Consider the following 8,955-nt stretch of genomic DNA (forward strand, 5'->3'; position numbering starts at 1 on the left):
CCATACAATATTGATAGGTAGTGATTCCAAATACTGCTAGAATCCCATACAACACTGACATATTATAGTGATTCCAAATACTGCTAGAATCCCATACAATATTGATATGTAGTGATTCCAAATACTGATAGAATCCCATACAACACTGACAGATAGTGGATACAAATACTGCTAGAATCCCATACAACATTGACATATTATAGTGATTCCAAATACTGCTAGAATCCCATACAACACTGACATATTATAGTGATTCCAAATACTGCTAGAATCCCATACAACACTGACATGTTATAGTGATTCCAAATACTGCTAGAATCCCATACAACATTGACATATTATAGTGATTCCAAATACTGCTAGAATCCCATACAACATTGACATATTATAGTGATTCCAAATACTGATAGAATCCCATACAATATTGATATGTAGTGATTCCAAATACTGCTAGAATCCCATACAACATTGACATATTATAGTGATTCCAAATACTGCTAGAATCCCATACAACACTGACATGTTATAGTGATTCCAAATACTGCTAGAATCCCATACAACACTGACAGATAGTGGATACAAATACTGCTAGAATCCCATACAACATTGACAGATAGTGAATACAAATACTGCTAGAATCCCAAACAACGATATATCGAGGTTTCACTTTAGTTCTCAAACAACATAGCTTCTGCAATATCCAAATCAACAACAACAACAACAACATCATCATCAACACCACCACAGACGGCGATGGACAATGATGACAGTCGCAAATACTCATTTCCGTAACACCACGTTATGTACCCTTCATTCAAGTATAATTGATATTGTTGTGGTCAATGTAAATTTTGTGGCTGAAGTAGGGTTTTGAGCCCAAAACATGGCTTTGCTCAAACCTTGGATATATTGTTGATTTTAGTTTGGAAAAATGGAATTGATTTTGTTTTGAGTGTATGTGTGTGTGTGTGTATGTGTGTGTGTGTGTGTGTGTGTTTATGTGAGCGTATGCATGTGAGTTTGTGTGTTTATGTGAATGTATATGTGTGTGTGTTTATGTGAGCGTATGCATGTGAGTTTGTGTGTTTATGTGAATGTATGTGTGTGTGTATGTTTATGTGAACGTATGCATGTGAGTTTGTGTGTTTATGTGAATGTATGTGTGTGTGTGTTTATGTGAGCGTATGCATGTGAGTTTGTGTGTTTATGTGAATGTATGTGTGTGTGTGTGTTTATGTGAGCGTATGCATGTGAGTTTGTATGTTTATGTGAATGTATGAATGTGTGTGTGTGTGTTTATGTGAGCGTATGAATGTATGAATGTGTCTTCATATCGCTAGGGGAACTAGGAACTCAATCCTTGGAATTGTGCAAATTTTTGATGAAAGCATGAAATTCTCATGGTTGATGGTGCAAGTTTTAAGAAATAAAATTTGATATATTATTGAGACCATAACTCTCTCTTTTGCCATACAGTCAAAATATTTTATTTGAATGTTAAGGGAGCGGGTGGTTGGATGGGAGCATCACCCTTGAATCATATACCTATGATGTTCGCATGGGTGTACGATCCGATAGTGATGTCGTTTCTTCTTCTCTTTACTAGCCTATCCTGCTTCTTTGGTTTGTGATTGTATTTTTGACAGGGGATTATTTTTTTTCTGTAAATCTTCTGCCTGTTTGTTCTTGGTTATTTATAATTTAGCTTATGATATTTTTAGGCTATGATTTTGATTGACATTTGTACTATTTTTGTTAGATTGCTTGTTTTTTTGTTTCGGCGGTCTCTCACATAACCTCAATTGTGTTGGAAGAGACCTAAAGCAACAAACAAACAAAAAAAAAAAATGTTAAGGGAAAATTTTGGAAGCCAATAAAATAATGCATCGCATCGGTGGGGTCTAACTTCCTGTCCAATATGTCCACGCTGTGGGCAAGAACCCGAGACGGCAGAGCATCTAGTCGAAAGGTGTGTTGTGACGATGCTAATGCTACCCGGCGGTTTTGCGACAGTGCACGAATGCGGACCGGACTTTGCTGATTGGTCGATCGTCATAACATAATAGTGTGAACCATAAGAGGCTGCTGCCATCGCGCTGGTTCAAGGGTAGGCTACTCTAAAAATAATTATTTTGAAAGTGAATCTGTTTGACAGGCCTTTAATTTTGTGGGGTTTTCGACTTCCCATGGTGGGCAATGAGGAACTTGCTGTGTCTTCTATACCCATCTGTTTTCCAATTGCTTTCTGTCTTTGTTTTGGAATGAGATTACTTAGTTTTGCCCTTGGCTGGGAGGGAAAAAGTCGAATCTATAATTATATTTTTGGGAGATGATATGTATTTTCCCTGTAATAATAATAATAATAATAATGCTGAAAACTTATATAGCGCTATAACTCAGAGACACCAGACTCTAAGCGCTTAAATTACAAATTACTTTGGCTGAAACATACTCGTTCACAAACACAAGCACACACACACACACACATACACACACACACAACACAACACACAACACAAACCAAACCTATCTTGCTTCTCATACCATCTACTAAAATCGAAACAAATATGTTTTAAGCGAACGTTTAAAAATAGACAAAGATTCTTTTTCACAAATGCTCTGCGGTAAGGCGTTCCAAATAGAGGGTCCGAAATGAGAAAAGGATCTCATTCCAGCATTTTTCCGAATTCGAGGGACAACTAGTTTTGTGGAATCACTGGCCGAACGTAAGGGGCGGGTTTTGAATATCTTTCAATTAGTTCTGAAAGGTAGGAAGGGGCAGTACCTTCAAGACAACGATACACTAAAACACAAGCTTTGAATTTAATTCTTTTCTCAACAGGCAGCCAATGCAGGTCATGAAGTAGAGGTCCGGCAGAGTCGCACCTATGCTTCATAAATACTAGTCTGGCAGCGCTGTTTTGGACAATCTGAAGACGTTTCAGATTGTATTGCGAAACGCCAAACAACAGAGCATTACAATAATCCAATTTCGATAGTACGAGGGACACAACCAGGTGCTTGGTCACATCCTCAGATATGAACCGTCTAATGGAAGCAATCTTTTTTAGTTGGAAAAAGAGAGATCTAACCAAATTATTAACCTGATGCTCCATCGACAGTCCAGAGTCTAAGAATGTGCCAAGGTTTTTCACTTTGTCAACAATTTGAATAGAGGCTTTTCCACTTCCTGTTCCCCACATACAGCACCTCCGTCTTATCATCATTCAGTTTCAGTCTGTTCTCATTCATCCATTTCTTAACACTTTGGATACAATTTTTACTATTGGCTGATACTTCTTGTAAATTTCTCATATTGGAAACGCAGTACAATTGCGTATCATCAGCGTATTGATGGTAAGACAGACCAAAACTTCTGATGATTTTAGACAGAGGGCCAACGTACAAAACAAAAAGAACGGGTCCAAGTACTGAACCCTGGGGAACCCCACAATCAAGAAAGATTTCCTCCGATCTATATTCATCCACCGTAATAATCTGTTTACGATTAAACAAATATGACCTAAACCAATCAAGCGCTGCACCAGACACGCCATAAGTAATTTCAAGACGTTTGAGAAGAAGATTGTGATCAATAGTATCAAAAGCAGACGATAGGTCAAGCAAATTCAGCAAAGAACATGAACCATTGTCTATAACAGAGAGGAGATCATTAACAACCCTAACAAGTGCGGTTTCCGTCGAATGATGTTGCCTATAAGCAGACTGAAATTTTTCTTCAAGACAATTATTTTTAAGATGAGACAGTAATTGTTTCAAAACAAGCTTTTCTAAGATCTTAGAGAGAAAAGGAAGATTAGAGACAGGGCGATAGTTTTTTAAGTTCTCTTTATCGAGATCAGGTTTTTTCAAAAGGGGTTTGACATGAGCAACTTTGTAAATGTCTGGTACAGCACCTGACTGCAACGAATTATTAACAATACATGTAAATGGTGTTAAAATTACATCAATGCATTTTTTTAGAATGGCAGTATTTAAGGGGTCTAAATCACAACTTTTAGTTGGAGACGACATAATGCAATCACGTAAGTCAGCTTCAGTAATCTTTGAAAAATGTGTTAACGAATCACCATGAAACTTGTCAAATGTTGTAGGGATCGATTCAGACGAGAGTTCCTTCCTGATGGTATCCGTTTTTTCTTTAAAATATTGACCAAAGCGAGTTGGTAGATATGCACGATCGATTAAAGATGGGAGAGCTGGTTGCGTCTGTTGTCCCAGCAGTTCCTTGGTCAAGGCAAAGAATTGTCTCGAACGTCCCACGTTTTTGAGGCTTTCTTCATAGAATTTCTTTTTGGCCCTGAAATTGACGGCTTTTGCATCATTTCTAGCCGCGATGTATCGCTTCTTATCGACAGCATCTCTGGACTTGAGCCATTTTCTTTCTGCCCGCCTCCTGGCTAATCCATTCAATTTTATTTCGGTATTATACCAGGGTGCTTGACGTCTCACTTTTACTGCTCTAGTTGTTAAGGGAGCATGCTTGTCCACCGTACCAACAATTGACTCGTGGAGACCATTCGCATCATGTTTATTTTTAACGTTATGGTCAAGGTCTTGTTTAAAAATGTTCATGTTTATATTCTTCAAATTACGAGATGTTATCATCTTTTTTACTTCGTGCTTCATTGGAAATAAAACGCAAAACACAATTAAATGATGGTCAGAGATTAATTTATCAATATTTGAGACAGGTGAAGAGAGAGAATGTTCAATGTCTGTAATGACATGATCTATTGTGTGGCCATGGTTGTTTGTAGGACCGCTTACAAGTTGAATATAGTTGTTTGTGTCAATAATCTCCCGAAATACTTTCGATTCATTTTTGTTTCCGAAATAATCAATGTTAAAATCACCCATAAAAATATTATGCTTTTTGTTAATGGATTGCATAGACATAAATTCTCCGAACTCAGATAAAAAATCAATTGTTGATATTTTGTTTTGTTGGCTTGGTGGTGGGCGGTAGACACAGTGAAACGACTTTTTAAAATTATTTTCATGAATGGCAAATCCAGCGTATTCAAAACTTCTAAAATTATCATGGTGAAATGATATCTTGTCAAAGAGTGACAAGTTGTAAATAATTGCAATACCACCTCCTTTCCTCCCAATGCGTGGAAATGATTTAATACAAAAGCCTTCGGGTGTAATTGCTTTCATAATTGGATCATCATATGAATGATTAAGCCATGTTTCCAAGATGACAAAAATATTAATTTTATGATCTTCAATAATGTCGATTATGTCTTGAGTTTTATTACGACACGATCTAACATTTAGTAATCCAATTTTTAAACTGGTATGATCACTACGTGCAGGTTGTTGTTGTTGTTGTTGTTGTTGTTGTTGTTGTTGTTGTTGTTGTTGCTCAAGACGGTGCTGTTGCTGCGAGTTGTTGTCATGGTGGTCGTTAATTTCATACTGACTGTCACGGACAGTGTTGACATTTGACAAGGAACGGTGAGGATTACTCATTGAAGTGATTAGATTGGATGGGGGACGAGTGTTGATAAATTAAAGCGAGGATCGAGGTCGTAGGGGGAGCGGGCGTGGGGTTGGCCGATGACCAATGACGGTGGTTATAGGGCGTTGTTTTCGTCTACCCCCTCTGAGTCTGTTCACAAAATTAGTATTATTAATAGATCGATGTACACGGTAGTTGTTTTAAAAGTTGTAAAATATAGCACAGTGAATAAAGTTTCCAATATGGCTGTAAACAAATAGCAGTTTAAAACTATGTTCGACTTTGGAAAATCCATACTTAAATTTTAAAATTTTAGAAAAATCCTCTGTTAGAAATCGTTAAAATGTATATCAATAAAACCACAAGACTATCACAAATCAGATGGTATTAAAATCCAGGCGAAATGTCAGATAAAAATCAGGATAAAATACAGGATGTACTGTAAATCATATCTCTCTGTTATGTACTTTTATTATATTTTTTAAAAATCTTTATCATATTATTTGTAAACATTTGAGTGTATTTCTTTTAGTAGGATCTTGTGTGGTGTCTGGGTGAGACTTTTTGTGGTTTCCTAAGTACACATAGTGGGCTCTTGGGATCTATTTGTTCTCTATTTGAACCATTCCCCTATGTCTTACCTTTTCCTCAAGTCCTTTTAATTGTACATCTAGACCCCATTTGGCACTGGAAGCCTGGTTGGGGTTCCTGACCTCCCATAGTGGGCAGGGCGGTACTTACCGTGACTTCCTGGGTGGAGTTCCTGACCTCCCATAGTGGGCAGGGAGGTACTTACCGTGAATTCCTGGTTGGGGTTCCTGACCTCCCATAGTGGGCAGGGAGGTACTTACCGTGAATTCCTGACCTCCCATAGTGGGCAGGGAGGTACTTACCGTGAATTCCTGGCTGGGGTTCCTGACCTCCCATAGTGGGCAGGGAGGTACTTACCGTGACTTCCTGGGTGAGGTTCCTGACCTCCCATAGTGGGCAGGGAGGTACTTACCGTGACTTCCTGGCTGGGGTTCCTGATCTCCCATAGTGGGCAGGGAGGTACTTACCGTGAATTCCTGGTTGGGGTTCCTGACCTCCCATAGTGGGCAGGGAGGTACTTACCGTGAATTCCTGGTTGGGGTTCCTGACCTCCCATAGTGGGCAGGGAGGTACTTACCGTGAATTCCTGGTTGGGGTTCCTGACCTCCCATAGTGGGCAGGGAGGTACTTACCGTGAATTCCTGGCTGGGGTTCCTGACCTCCCATAGTGGGCAGGGAGGTACTTACCGTGACTTCCCGGGTGGGGTTCCTGACCTCCCATAGTGGGCAGGGAGGTACTTACCGTGAATTCCTGGTTGGGGTTCCTGACCTCCCATAGTGGGCAGGGAGGTACTTACCGTGAATTCCTGGTTGGGGTTCCTGACCTCCCATAGTGGGCAGGGAGGTACTTACCGTGACTTCCTGGGTGGGGTTCCTGACCTCCCATAATGAGCAGGGAGGTACTTACCGTGACTACCTGGTGAGGTTCCTGACCTCCCATAGTGGACAGGAAGGTACTTACCGTGACTTCCTGGGTGAGGTTCCTGACCTCCCATAGTGGGCAGGAAGGTACTCACCGTGACTTCCTGGGTGGAGTTCCTGACCTCCCATAGTGGGCAGGGAGGTACTTACCGTGACTTCCTGGGTGGAGTTCCTGACCTCCCATTATGGGCAGGGAGGTACTTACCGTGACTTCCTGGGTGGGGTTCCTGACCTCCCATAGTGGGCTGGGAGGTACTTACCGTGACTTCCTGGGTGGAGTTTCTGACCTCCCATAGTGGACAGGAAGGTACTTACCGTGACTTCCTGGGTGGGGTTCCTGACCTCCCATAGTGGACAGGAAGGTACTTACCGTGACTTCCTGAGTGGGGTTCCTGACCTCCCATAGTGGACAAGGAGGTACTTACCGTGACTTCCTGGGTGAGGTTCCTGACCTCCCATAGTGGGCAGGGAGGTACTTACCGTGACTTCCTAGGTGGGGTTCCTGACCTCCCATAGTGGGCAGGGAGGTACTTACCGTGACTTCCTAGGTGGGGTTCCTGACCTCCCATAGTGGGCAGGGAGGTACTTACCGTGACTTCCTAGGTGGGGTTCCTGACCTCCCATAGTGGACAGGGAGGTACTTACCGTGACTTCCTAGGTGGGGTTCCTGACCTCCCATAGTGGGCAGGGAGGTACTTACCGTCACTACTATCCCCCGCTATCCATTTTCCAACTTGCTTTCTGTCTTTGTCTTGGAGCGAGATTACTTGGTTTTGTGCTAACCCTGGTCGGATACTCTGGCTGGGAGGGAAACAGTCAAATGTGTAGCTATTTTTGAGAGATGATGTTTGTTTTTGGAAAGCCGAAAAGCAGAATGCTTGCCTTGACTGCGGAATGTGGACCAATTAAGTGGAATTATTCCGCGAAAAGCGGAATGGTAGGAACCTCTAGCTCATGCTTCTTGTAAATCGTCGAGACAGAAATGGTTGGTACGCCAATTTCCTCTGCGATGATTTTCTGTCGCATGCCAGACTTTTCAACTGCATCGATCAACTGGATCTTTCTTTTCAGTGATAGGTTTGCCATTGTAGTTGTAGACATGACTTGAATTCTTGATAAAATTGATACTAATTAAGAGGGCCATTAGATAGAATAATGGCCTGTGATTAGAAAAAAAAGATAAATAATCTTGAACTCGAAGTTGCGACGATGTAAAATGTGACCCACCGTATCGAAGCGGTATTATGTCGGGATCCACTCGGTAAGGGAATTTGAATTCATGGCCACAAATATCCAACTTGGGTTTAATTTCTCTACTTTATGCTGGAGTATAAAGACTATTTCTTGCATTGCAAAATCTTCTAAGCTCCAATTTCTCATCAATCTATCTCTAAATTCACTTTTTGGGATCTGAATCATCCCGACATAATACCGTTTTGAGACGGAGGGTCACAAATGTGAGATGGAGAAATCCAAGTTATTCGATACTGCTTATGTACATTGAACACGGACGTCAGGCAAAGCACCTACGTCACATTGGTGTGCATCAATCATTCGCAGATATTCTTAACCAATGAAAATTCATACTGGTAGCTATTTTAACCAATGAAAATACTTGTTTATTTGTGATTTTATTTTGGTCATGAGTGATAAGAACATCGACTTATGTGGAGTTTTTTTTTTTTTTTTTTTTTTTTTTTCTTACGAATGTTATATAGGAAGAAGGGGGAGGGACCCAGAAAAACAATGACTTGGGTAAAAATTGACTTTAGCAACGTTGACGTATCCAGAATGCACTGTACTTGGTTTTGTCCAGGCCCTGGCTGGGAGGGAAACAGTCAGATGTATAGTTAGAGTTTTGGGAGATTATTTTTTTCTCCTTGTAAATCATCTCTCTGTTATGCACTGTATTGTTTTGTTTATGTATTATATATGATTTGTAAACTTTTGAGCGT

This window comes from Berghia stephanieae, chromosome 15 (assembly GCF_034508935.2).
Source record: "Berghia stephanieae isolate SIO BIC M18660-M18661 chromosome 15, UCSD_Bste_1.3, whole genome shotgun sequence".
NCBI lineage: Eukaryota > Metazoa > Mollusca > Gastropoda > Nudibranchia > Aeolidiidae > Berghia > Berghia stephanieae.